General features: G+C 40.2%; 1 protein-coding gene across 3 annotated transcripts in view; it reads right to left on the bottom strand.

Moving 5' to 3' along the window:
• The window catches only part of Fam155a (family with sequence similarity 155, member A), a 567,324-nt gene that overhangs the window by 192,679 nt on the left and 361,004 nt on the right, over positions 1-13,641 (bottom strand). Inside the window, exon 2 of one of the 3 annotated variants that reach the window (XM_011242064.3) lies at positions 1-13,641. This exon is cut by the window's right edge and continues 18,056 nt beyond it. The exons of the other annotated variants lie outside the window; for them this stretch is intronic. The gene's annotated coding sequence lies outside the window, so the exon portion shown is untranslated. 3 annotated transcript variants of the gene reach the window in all.

A 13,641-nucleotide genomic window follows, 5' to 3' on the forward strand; every position in this document is an offset into this window, starting at 1 on the left:
TTGCAAAACTGGTCTGTGCTGTGTGCTTAGGATGCTCTCCTCAGGTCTCCTGAACCACAGCCTTTCCCTGCTGCTGCTGTTATGTAACTAAAGTCTGTCTCCATTACCATGAGCATGTTGGATGAATTATACAGAGAACAGTCTTACTGCATCGCTCACATCAGGGGACGTCCATTACTAACAACACCGAGTTCAGTCTTTGTATAACCTGATGTCTGCTAAGTTTCTCCATTACAGGTTATTTCCCCCTCTGTAATTAATAGATACCCTATGGGAAGATACTCTGAGGCCACAAAGACATCTTGCTCTTCACACAGAGAGCTATGCAGTTTGGCATTCCTGAGTGCTAATTGTCTGACACACTTGTTAGTGGCAGCTCCTCAGTGGTGGCTTTCTGTTCCCTTGCCTGTTCCCTAACTGAGTTCTACAGTGATGACAGATGAGATCAATATCCTTATGATCAGTACAGATGATGGAAAGGGAGATGTGCATACTGACATCTAGAGGGGCCTTAAAGGGAAAACTGCAATTGAAATGGAAACTACCTATTTCTTTCTATTTTATGAGACACCCCTTGTCCCCGCAAGCTTCTAGTAGCCATCTCTGCTCAAACTGAATAAGCTGGAGGCCTGATGGCTTTTCATTTCTTATCTGACATGAATTGCCATGGAGACAATAATAATAACTAAGATGTGACGGATGCTGCCACTTCACCAGGAATCATTACGTAGAGGATTTTACCGGAACGTCTAAGTGTCAGTATGACACAGGAACATTTCCCTCCTTACTATGAAGACAAGAATAATGCAGTCAATTACAGTTTTAGTATTTTATATCATGCCTCAAACCCCTCCTTACCACTCTATACTACTACTAAGAATTTCTGCTACTTACAGAGCAATCCCTATAAATTTAAAGCTCTGACACCAATGATTTAAGAACCATTACCTCATGTGCAGAGTATGTAAGACATTTCAAAGAATGCTTAGATGCTTACTCACATGTCCTATTAGCTTAATTACACAGCTAGCAGTTTACTTAACAGTTATTCAGTGAGAAACTGAAACTGACCATTGGAGAAGTGTATTATAATAGATACTCTATAATACATATATACTATGCTGTATGTATAGTATGTGCATATATATATATACATACATATATATATATATATACGTGTGTGCTATAATATATACTATATAATACACATATAATATGCTGTATATATACATGTGTATATATACATATATATGTGTGTATATATGTGTGTGTATGTATGTATGTATGTATGTATGAACACATACATACACTTTAATGCACATTTGGATGCAGCTTAAGACTGAATGACATTTTTTCAAAACATTGAATGCATTTTAATAGGTAGAGCAAGGAATTTTCAGTGATTTTGCCATGCTCTGTGCTCTGTGAAGGTTTATTGTTTCTAAAGAAATCTCTAAAAGGTATAGTGAAATAATTCCTATCCACTAATTAAAGAGCCAGAGTTGGGTTGTCCTGGTGAGTATACATCAGCATGGATGCACACACATGCTTACACACTCACACATGCACACACAAACATGCACACGTGCACACACACTTGCATACTTACACATACATAAACTCATATTTGCAAACATGTACTTGCACACACATGTATGTACACACAAGCGTACATACACATACACCGATTTGTGCAGCAGAATTCATAGCTGTCAACATTTCAGAGTAACCCAACATTTTTCAAAATACCCCCTAAAAAGAACTAGCACATGTATGTACATAAAGTATGTTTGCATATGATTGAATGGGACTGACAGATTGCTGTTTAATTTACTCGTGATCCTGTGAAGCTAATTTATGTATCTCATGCTGTTGAACACAAACTCTATTTTGGCTGTGTAACTGAGACCATGGAGAACATGGTAGTACTTTAAATTTCTCTAGGGTATGCATTAGCAATAAACATACTTCTCTGGATTGAGTCCCATAGATTGCAAGGAGACTGCTCGAAAGGGCTTCCTGATTTTCAGAACTTCTCCAGGGAATTTTGGTAATTGCAGTAGTATTTCAATCATCAGACTAGGAAAATTCTCATTTACAAGCACACCAGCATTCTAGAAACAGAACAAAACCATAGCTAGGTGTTGTGTGCATCTCTGCTCATTAACATTTCCCTAAACTGTCAGGAATGCATGAAGAAAAGCTAAAGAGCATGAAGTAAGTTTTCTGGAGATGGCCTCTGCTTTGCATGGATGCAATGGGTAAGCGCTGAACTGCAGGACCTTCAGAGATTTTTATTTCAGGATTGCTTCTTGCTACTGATATGCCTTTTCTGTCACTCTTACATAGCCTAATGATTTCTGGTCATTAGCCTTTCCTATTGGGCAGATTTTCTGCAGATCGATGAAGATGTTCTATCATGTAGTAATGCTGTATAGACAAATTGATGATTTTATAATTCCTGATAATGATTTTATAGAATTCCTAAATTTATACAAGTAATTCTAGCTCTCTCTGTAAACTTTCATGTGCCATGGGTTAATTGCACTAGGATAGGAGAGCAGGATTGGTACGAATTGCGATCAAGGAGAACCATTCTTTCTAGGTCAGGTTCAAGGACGAAGCCACAGGTGTGTACTATAATAAGGAAGGCCATGTGAAACTGTTGCTTTGAACTTATAATTAACTTATAGGAGAAAACACTACTTTGAATTTAATATCAACATCCTTCTATAACTCCCATTTTGTGTACCATTTTCTCTAAGAGATAATTTTCTAAAGAACTTTTGCCTAAGAAGGTATAAGAAGGCCATATAGAAGGAATAAAGTGTGACTTAGGGGACTCAGGCCCATCCACCAAATGTATATGCCTGTTGTCTATACATATATGTGTAGGTATATGTGTACGTATCTAAGTATGCATGAACACCTTTGGAGCTGATGAGAAAGGTGGTTGGGCCTGATCAGAATGTGCGTATGAATGTATGAGTGTGTGTATGTCTGCGTGTATTGCCTGTGTAAAAGATTTTCTTTCTGCAAGTGTGACTTTCTTCTTTGGCCCATAAGGAGTTAATGAACTCTGAGCCTCTTACCCAGATCAGTGAGGGGCCTGTGAGAAATGAACAAAGTGCCAGAGTAATCAACTTCTCTACTTAATTCCCCTGCTGCTGAGCAGCAGGAGTTAATTACCAGAAGCCAAAGGCTTTTGGTCTTAGAATCACAAAGAGTTAAGAAAGGTAAATGTTACTAGAAGAAAGTGGCTTCACCTTCACTAAACCAAGTTTTGCCCCTGAAAACCACCAAGTCACCCATTGCTGCCTTCCAGAGTGAACTGGTGCTGGGCAGGTTCCTAGTACTACACAGATAGATACAGATAAAAACCAATGCCCCTGCTTCATGGTTATTCCTCCTTTTGAGTTGGGGAGAGGAGTATACACATAGACCCTCTGCTCCATTAAGACAACCAAATCATCTTTAGCTAGAAAAGGCTGTGTTTTGCTTTTATATTTCCCTGCAGGTGCCATAAGGAGAGAAAGTAGATTTGAACAATGTCCAAGGTTCCGAGTAAGCATAACATGGGCAGAAGAGGAAAGCTAAGGACTGGGAGGGGGAGGGGAAGAGGGAGGGAGGGAGGAGCTGGAGGGAGAAGAAGGAAGGGGGAGGGGGAAGGAGGGAGGGAAGGGAGAAGGAGGAAGGAGGAGGGGGAGAGGAAAGGGGGTGAGCAGTCAGAAGAATGGGTCCAAAACTTTTCCTAATATCTGAAAGTATAAATTTAACATGAAAATCTTAAAGAACAAAACTAATGGCAAACGTTGAAATCAGTTTCTAGAAAGCTTGACTCCCTGCTGACCCCACTTCCACTTACTGGTTTTGTGCGTTGGTCTGTTTGTGAAATAGGAAATGTTGAAAAAACTGTGAATGGGAACATGATTTTGGAGGGGCCCTTATTCTTCGAAACCCTCCTAGGTTTTGATAACCACAGGGTTTTTGCTTGTTTCTAGAGAGGTCCGGGAAACCAACCACACACCTCAACAAAAGTGTTTCTACAGCAACACCTTCCTGGGGTGGGGGTGGGGCATGCTCCTCCCTTAGCTGCCATTACACTCTTCTTCCCTCCCCAAACTTTAGCTTTCTTCCTCAGAAGAGACTCCCTGACCCTCTCAACCCAGATCAGGTTTCTTCCTAGTCTGCCCCTTGTTTGTCTGTTGCAGAGTCACATGCTATCGAATACAGCCCCTCCAGAAGTTCTAAATGGAGAGGCATATTTGAGTTGCTTTCCACCAAGGACTCACTGAACACACCTAACAAACAATGAATACAAACACGATATCAACTTGTAAAATCAAATCGCATGCACCTTCGAGAGACTGATTGATTGCACCCTGTCCGAAGGCCTGGTTATTACCAGGCTCTGTCCTGGAGGTGTTATTCCATCCTGATGGCATTAATCTTTCTTTTGACCAACCAGGCTTTGTCTTAAAGCATAGACACTGATTAAGGTCTTCAGACCGATTCCAGATACTCCCCTCTGATCCTTCTCTGTTCTGACCATGCTTTAGCTTGCTTCTTGGAAATACTGGCTCTGTGAGACCAGATTATCCGGAGTCACATGGTAATTTAAATTCGAGTCCTTCATCAGAGAACAGAAAGCAATATGGGGTTGATAAAATTGATTGCTGTAAAGATTGCAGCAGTTAGCACACCCCAGCTGTCTTTTCTTACTTACATTCATACATACATACATACATACTTCTCTTACATACAACCAGCACCTAAAATATTGTAGAACAATAATCGTGTTAGCCATTACTTCAATTATCTTCACAGACTCCAAATTTGCATTTGAGAAAACAACACAAAAACTAAAAATGTGTGAGAATATCAATATATTGTTAGTGGATACTGTTAGTGTGTTTAAAAAAATAAGAATATGAGCATTCTGATAAATACATGCAAGTGAGATCACCGACTTAGCCTTTTGTAATCTCTTTCCATTTTACTGAAATTAAAGAATTTTAGGATTTTCTATCATCTTCCAAACAGTCTTAGTTATACAACCCTGCATTTGTTGTCCATTTTCATTGATGTGAAACACAGTAAAATTATATTTTACATTGAAAAGCAGCCAGGATCAGGTTGTGAAGAAAATCTCATCCTTGTTCTGTCATGAGACTTTTACCTTAGTTTTTGAAAAGGTATATTTTCTGAGGTACCGTTTTCTTTGAATTTCAGCATTTGAAAGATGGACTTCCTAAGAGACAAAATGAAGCTGGAACATAGATGTCATCTTTATAAAATGAGTTCCTTGACCAATTTTAAATAAACCAACTTTGGGTGACAAGGAGGATGTAGAGATGAGGCAGAGAGAAGGCGGCAGAAACCCTGAAGACCATCACAGGATGCATGCGCTTAGAGTGCCAAAGAAAACCCCGGACAGGACAGGAAGTGTGATCCCCGAATTTCTTCAGGTTTGTGGTTGCTTTACCCAAAAACCTGAAATTTTTTACTCTTACCAGATTTCCTGTTTTGAATGGTCTAGAGTTGGTCACAAGCTGAAAGCTTGGTTCATAGGAAACAATCTTCCCTAGAATTTCTATTACAGATTTGAAAAAAGTTTAAAAAGCAAAAAAAAGGGGGGGGGGGTGTGACCCTATCACCACCACCAACAAAACAAAACAAAACAAAACAAAACAAAACAAAACAAAACACCCTCAACCTCCCTAGAATAGTAATCTTCCGAAGTATGATGTATTTCAATTCAACAAGCCTCTGTTTAGTTTGAAATACTGCAATGCCACCCTTCCTAGGGAGGACTACAGACTTAGGCGATGCTTGTGGGCTGCCTGGTGATGAGTGTGGAAAGTCTTTATAAAGCAGAGCTTGCTGTTTGGGGTGCACAGAGCTTCCCCATGACAGCCCCTTCTGTGCTGCTCTGATCTGCGGCCCCAGCTAAGTCTGGAAGAGTCTTGTGAGGTGAGAACACAAGAATGTACAGCTCATTTCCGACCCTCCAGATCATTATCAGATACAGTTAGGAAATACATCCTTATCGCCAAACACTGACATTGCAGGTCTTTGAAGAAAGTTTTTAGAGAGATATTTGTTAGTTGTTGATAGTGGCCCATGTTCCTTTTAGGTCACTTATTTTTACAAGCTGTGTATGCTTAGCTGTCAGTTCAGCCAATGAACAACCCTTTCCCCTTTACATCCTATATCATGACTGGAAACGTCCCAGAACTTAAGTCCTGCAGCTCACCTGCTGACTATTTTATAAGGACTCTGAACTTTGTTGGGTCTTTATCATTATGCCATGCCTGTAGATGTTTATTTTCAGTGTGAGTTATTCAGATTTAAAAAAACAAAACAAAACAAAACAAAACAAGACAAAACTACAAAATAGTCAAAATATTTTAGGTGTTTGTTATGCTTTCTTGCCAAGTATCAATTAAAATTCCTAAACAGAGAACCAAACCCTAAAACTGTTGATGGGAAATCAGGAGCATCCATACCTGCTATTTAGAATATGGTTGGACAATAAAGTAGACACTCGACCCTACACTGTGGAGCAGAGTCATGTGTCACAGAATAAACACACTGGAGTTCATAAAAATAAATCCTGTCAAGAGAGGGATTCGTTCATAGTGAAGACACCGAGCTCCATCCTGCTAAACACTACTGTTGTCAAGGACTTCAGAAAACTTGACACAAAGAAGAGACAGCAAAGTGAAGGCTTTACCAAACATATTTTACAGAGTTTAATGGGCACATTAAGGAGGTAGGACTGTGGTACTAGTACCAAGTACCTGGGAAGAATTCTAAGTGGCAACCATCAGATGTGAGAGTGGAGCGGGTGATGTTTCCAGGATCAGAAGAATTGGTAGCATGGTGAGAAGAAATCACAATACCAAAATCTCTATTTTGAAGCCTCCTTCTACAGTTTAGTCATTTAACCTTTGCAGATTTTATTCTCCCTTTGACAATGAGAAAACCAGGCTTGAGAATATTAAATAACTCATGTGGGGGTCACTGTCTGGTTAGGGACTCAGGTAACTTCCTCTATGCAGTAAATATAATGCTTTTCTCAAAAAATATTGGAGCTTGGCTTGCTAAACTGTGTCTCAAAAGTCTAAAGGGACGTGGTAGTTAGGCCATGAAGTCACATTGGGGTTCAATGCTCCAAACACCCAACTTGTTGGATACAGAGGTTCCAATGATGGAAACTGAAAAGGCTGAGCCTATGAGATTGCAGGTAGTTACCAAGGCGACGAGAGAAGGCCTCAGAGAAGGTCAAGGTGCTCCATGCGATCAAGACAGAAATGTCTTCTATAGCTGCTGCTGCTGCTGCCGCCGCTGCTTCTCTTTCCTCCTTCTCCTCCTCTTCCTCCTCTCCATCTTCTCCTCTTTCTCTTCCTCCTTCCTCCCATCCTTCCTTCTTCCTCTTCTCTCCCTCTCTCTGACGGCTCATGCAGAGAGACAGAAGTACATATGGTTTGGTTGGACTGGTTTTTGGAGCCCTTCCTGAGAGAAGTAGGATGCACTAGGTACACCAGGCCAAGTGAGTTGGCAGTTCTATGTCTCGGTACTAGCTGAGAGCTGTGAGGGCCATATTGGCCTTCGCTGACAATGAGGAGGGTCATCAGGAACTCTTCAGCTGCCTCTAGATGAAGTAGGTGCCGCCCATGCAGACAGTTTCCCCAAAGGCATCTGGACCCTAATTCTCACAGGACCACAAGAGGGCTGCTTCCTCTTCAGCGTGAGAGCTGGTTTCTATCAGAGCCCGGTCCCAGGCTGAGCCTCCATCTTTCAGAAAACTGACAGGCTGTCCTAGTGACAGACCATGAAGACCAGTGCTACGCAGAGCTTAATTCTGCACTTTAGCATTAGCCAAAGCACACCTGACCTCATTGGCAGAACTCCTGAAAGACCTGTCATAATTAGACAGACTTGAGGCAGAAGCAGAGGTTGCTTAAAAGGAAGGGCATCTTCTGCCATCAGGCCAGATGACCCATGCACTCTCCTGCCCCAGGAAGTGTGTGGTCATCTTATTTGTCTTAAAATTCTGGCTGGACTTCTGTGTGACCTTAAGTGATTTCTATAACATTTCTGAGTCTTTATTTTTCACAGAGGAGAACTAGAGATGATATTATATGTCATAAGGTTATCAAGAGATTAAATACACTAAGACAGTGTTTTTGGTTATTCTTCTTAAATTTTATTAAATTTTATGTATGTATGCGTGTGTGTGTGTGTGTGTGTGTGTGTGTGTGTGTGTGTGTGTATATGTGTGTGTGTGTGTGTGTGTGTGTGTGTGTAGGTCAAAGGAGAACGTTCTGGAGGGCTCCTGTCTTCCACCATGTGGATCCCAGGTATACAACTTGGTTTGCACCCTTGGGAGCAAGGTCCTTTACCCACTAAATTATTTTGCTCATCTTTGCCATTCTTAATATAATATTGTAATTATAGACTCATAATTGATACCCTCTGTCCTGCTAAGGCTGAAATTGACAGTGCTTCTTTTTTTCCTGTGACTGTCCTTTACCACAGTTTCTTGTCATACCTATTTCTTTTAAAACTAACAATTTGATGCTTTAAAAGTGCTGATGTTTTTTCTGCTTTGAAGATGCAGGCTCAGGATGGCTTTGCGGGTTCATCTGAGGGATGGTGTGTCTGTCAGTGCTACCTTTGGTGACAATGCACTTTCCTGAGTAGCTTCGGGACTATTCTGAATGTGCATCTGCTGTTAGGAACCTTGTCTCCTCATGAAGTTCACAACTGTGTTTGTTTTCTACTTGAAGTTATAGGTTTGTTTTCTACTTGAAGTTGTTTTCTACTTGAAGTAATACGTGTTATTAATAGTTAACCCATCACCTCTAGCTTTAACTATTTAATTTCTGGACTTCAGTTTGAGATTTACTTCCAGGAAGACACCCACGACAGATGATGTCAACCAGAAAGCCATAAAGTGTGTAAATTTGGTGGGTGTAGCACACAAGGGCCTTTCTCAAGAAAGACTGGAGGGTCCCTTTCCCTGGGTTTGCTCTATGTTTCTTGGCTACATGAGTACCTGGGGGTCCTGAGGCACAAGTGGCCCAGAACATTGGCCCTCATACCATTTCAGTAGACCTGCTCTGATCCTCTAGCCCTGCTTCTTAACAGAGCTTCATGATTTTTGCTCAGAAGATTCTCAGGGCCTTCACAGACATTTCCCTCCAGTTTCTGTGTTTTGAAAATAGATACATTTGCCAAATTCATGTTAGCCCGTGCTGCTGAAGTGAGAATCCACACGAAAGATTTGGTTCTTCCTGGCCCAGGGTGACGACAAGCAAACATGACACTGTTTCTCCATCCGTGTAGAAGGGATCATGTTCAGTGATCCTGGCAAATCAAGAATGCTTGTGACTGATTTGGTAAGTGCCTCCTCATCATAAGTGATGACTTCTGATTCCTACCTACATTATTGGAATGTAGGTAGGACACACACACACATGCACACACACATACATACACACATGCACACACATGCACACGCACACACATACTCACTTGCACACACACGCGCATACAACACACACACATGCACAAACACACATACACACACGTGCACACACACTCACATGCACGCACATACACGCACACACACAGAAGTGAACATGATCCACACTACACAGATGTGAACATGATCCACACTACACAGATGATCCCTGACACACACTGAGACTTTACATCTCTCTGACTTTCATAAGTTCATAAAGCCAGCAGTTTAACAATCAATAATCTATAAACAAATGGAATATCTACACTTATGTAGGGGCATGTATGAGTCATCTGGCCCAAGGAAGTCTTTATCCTGATTTTTCTTAGTTACTTTTTCTGTGGTTGTGGTCAAATCTTGACAAAAGCAGTTAAAATGAGGGAGTGTTTGTCCTGATTGACAGCTCAGGATGCAGCAGCGCATCTGGGGTAGGTGTGGCCATGGCTGCGTGTGTCTCTGGGGATCCTGAGGCTGTAGATCAGCAAGGCCCTAGGCAGGAAGCAGAGGTCACCTAGCCTCCTCCTCTGTCACTGCGTTCAGTTAGGACCTGGTTCGTGGGATGATGCCACCCACATGAAGGAGTGCATTCCTCTTTGGTCAATCCCCTGAAGAGCTATGTCTCCTGTGATCCTAAATCCAGTCAGGTTGACAGCGAAGGTTAACTGTCACTCTGCTTAATGGGAGACAAAGGCTGTACGACCAACCCGAATCATTTCTGCAAAGGAAAGTCCCCTGTGTCAGAGGGAGGAAATGTAATCCTGAACTCATCATTTCATGTTTTTAATTATGTGTGTGAAAGTAAGAACAAATATTATTTTCTGAAAGTGTCTGCTTCCAAATGAGCACTATTCTTAAGCTTCTATTTCTTTTACTTGGAAACATACCACATAAATATTTCTTGGGATTCTTTAAAATTTAAGTTTCAGTCCTAATTTGTAGCAACATTTTAAACTCTTAAACTGGGGCTATTTAATATTTAACTTTCTAAAGATTCTATACCGTCTCACCATATTGCTAACATGGAAAGCTCCGTTTTGGGTAAGCAAAGTTAAAATCATAATTAGAAAACAACTTCAAAGCAGATAGAGGGCTAGTGAGATGTCTCAGCAGATAAATGTGTTTGTTTCCAAACCCAGAAACCTGAGTTTGACCCTTAGAACCTACAAAGTGGGAGAAGAAATCACTTCCCACATCTGACCCCACAAATGTCACACATGATCCCCAGCAAATAAAAAATTAAAGACAAATATATTAAAGATGCCCCAGTTTTCTGAGAGTGAGAAAGCATAAAACAAAATTAAAGGGAGTGTCACAGGGCTTGGGGAGACGGCTCACTGTGCAAAGCCTGCTGTATGCATGGGAAGATCTAGGTTATATTGCTTGCACCCACACAAGAAGCTGGGCCTGGAGCTGAATGCTTGCAATGGCAGCACTGGCAGAGAGAAGCAGCCAAGTGCAGTGTTTGGATGCACTTGTCTGCCAGCCTAGCCCACCTAGTGGACTCCAGTCCCATAAGAAACCCTGTCTCAAATATCAAAGTGGACAACATAGAAGGAATAGTGCCCAAAGCTGGCCTACAAATGTGCACAGGGACACATACATTATAGTATCGTATGTACTCACACCCACAAGAACAGACACACATAATTTACACACCTACAGAACCAATGCCATGACCAACTTTCATTGCAAGGCTTTTACTATTTTTAGGAAAAATATTAAGGCCACTCATATTTTAACAAAATAAGATAAGATAAGGTTTGAATGAGAGTGGTGCCCACAGGCTCATATGTTTTCATACTTAGTCACCAAGGAGTGGAACTGTGTGGAAGGATTGGAAGGATTAGAAGGCATGGCCTTGCTGGAGAAAATGTGTCACTGCATGGCCTTCGAGATGTGTATTCTGTGCCATTGTGTGATAGAAGTCTGCTAAGTACATTTTGATTTTGATTTTACAGAGGATTATAGTTAAGAGATTGCCATGAGTCTCAGAAGAGACTTTGGACTTTTAAAGTGTTGAGACTGTGATAAACTATGGGGACTTTTGGAGTTGGACTGAATGCTTTTCACATTATGATATAGCTACAAGCATATGGGGACGAGTTTGTGGAATGTAGTAGTTTGAATGAGAGCCCCTCTTCCACATGTAGACTCAGATATTTGAATGCTTAGCCATCAGAGAGTGAAACACTTTCTAAGGATGTAGAGGATTAGGAGGTGTGGTCTTGTTGGAGGCAGCGTGTCACTGGATTTGGGTTTGAGGAGTTAAAGCTAATGCTAGGTTCTCTCTCTCTCTCTCTCTCTCTCTCACTCTCTCTCTCTCTTTCTCTCTGTCTCTCATGCATATGCACATGCACACACAAACTCCACAACACACACACAATTAACAATAAAAATAAAAGTAAAGTGATTCCTATAAAAACATATGAAAACTAGAATTTATAATGGGGCATATAAGCAAAATATTAAAGCAGTGATGTTTAAAATAAATTTTACTATATGCAGATAATTTGTATAGAAGAGATGGGATTTTTTTGATGGTTTAAATTGTTAAAGAGTTGTAAATTTGCTTTTAGAAAAATATTTGTTAAAATGTCATTAGGAAAATCACAGCCAAAATTTAAATGTGTACATCTGTTAGTGGAAGAAAAATAATTCATTTACATGTATGTCCACATATTTTAAAAAAGGTTCTTATTAAATTCTATTTTATTTACAATTATGTTCAGCTACTAGTCAAAGTTTGTGGTCTGTCTGCACAAAACTTTGTCTCTGAGTTCATTCTTGCCATATTTGTGATGAAACACCAGCAGCCCTTAGGAGGTCTCAGAAACCAGTTCTAAATAGACATTTGTAGGTTTCTGTCATAGAATTCATGAGAAAGGGTCCTGGAAAATATTTAAATAGTGATATTTAAATTGTTTTCCAGTGTGTGCTTAGCATAATTTCAGCAATTCTTCTGGTAATATATTTAAATTTGCAGGTTCCAATTTTATTAGTGACATGAGGCTTATTCATATTAACCACCCCCAATGAATTCTTTACAGGTTTCATTTTCTGTAATTATATTCTTCCTGCTTTTCTGCACATGACTTAATACTTTGACACATTGCAGATGTAAAAGATGATTATAAAATTGGGATATTCTTTATCCATGGAAAAATCACCAGAATCTCTCAGTAAGAAAATAACAAAAATGTTCAGTTTATGATTGATTTTGAAAAGGAGTTTTGCTTGATACTTTCCTCTACTGTGCATTTTAACTTAGAAATATTGTTTTATACAATGAATTTTCAACAGGGTTCTAATCCTTTCGAAACATAGACATGCAGGCAGAACAACCTGTGAGCATTCATATCACTCTTCTGGGTGGTAGGTAACTGACAGGTTGGAATTTAACATTTCTATTTCACAGACATCAGAAGACTGTGTTAAACAGCACCAGTATGAGAACCAGCAGGAAACCATCAACTGGGCAAGCACCTCACCTTCATTTTCCTGGGTCTGAGCATGCTTAAATTCCACAAATCTGTCATTTTATCTTTATCCTTATTATCCTACACCATGGTTTTATAAGACAGTATATGCGTTACTACATTATGTCCAATATAGCCAATGTATTTTATACTCAATATACATCAGATTCAATATAGTCTATTGAAGTGATTCTGTCCATCTCACTACTACTGGTACAGTGCACCTTCATATACTGTCTTAGTCATTGTTCTACTTGAGACACCATGACAGCAGCAAATCTAATATAGGGAAGCATTTAATTAGGGCTGGCTTACAATTTAGAGGTTTAGTCCACTGTCATCATGGCAGGAAGCATGGGCGCATGCAGGCAGACACAGTGCTGGAGAAGTGGATGAGAATTCTACATCCAGATCCACAGGCAGCAGAAAGAAAGACACACGACGCCTGGCTTGGGCTTCTGAAAAGTCAACGCCTGCACCCAGTGACACATGTCCTGCAACAAGGTCACACCTCTAATTCCTTCCACATGACCAAACATTATTATGCAAATTTATTTATTCTCTAATGCCAATTTTCTGGAAATGGCATTGTTTTCTCAAAGGTCATATTTTTTCCTAGTATTTATTTTTAAT

The sequence above is a fragment of the Mus musculus genome, chromosome 8, assembly GCF_000001635.26.
Source record: "Mus musculus strain C57BL/6J chromosome 8, GRCm38.p6 C57BL/6J".
NCBI lineage: Eukaryota > Metazoa > Chordata > Mammalia > Rodentia > Muridae > Mus > Mus musculus.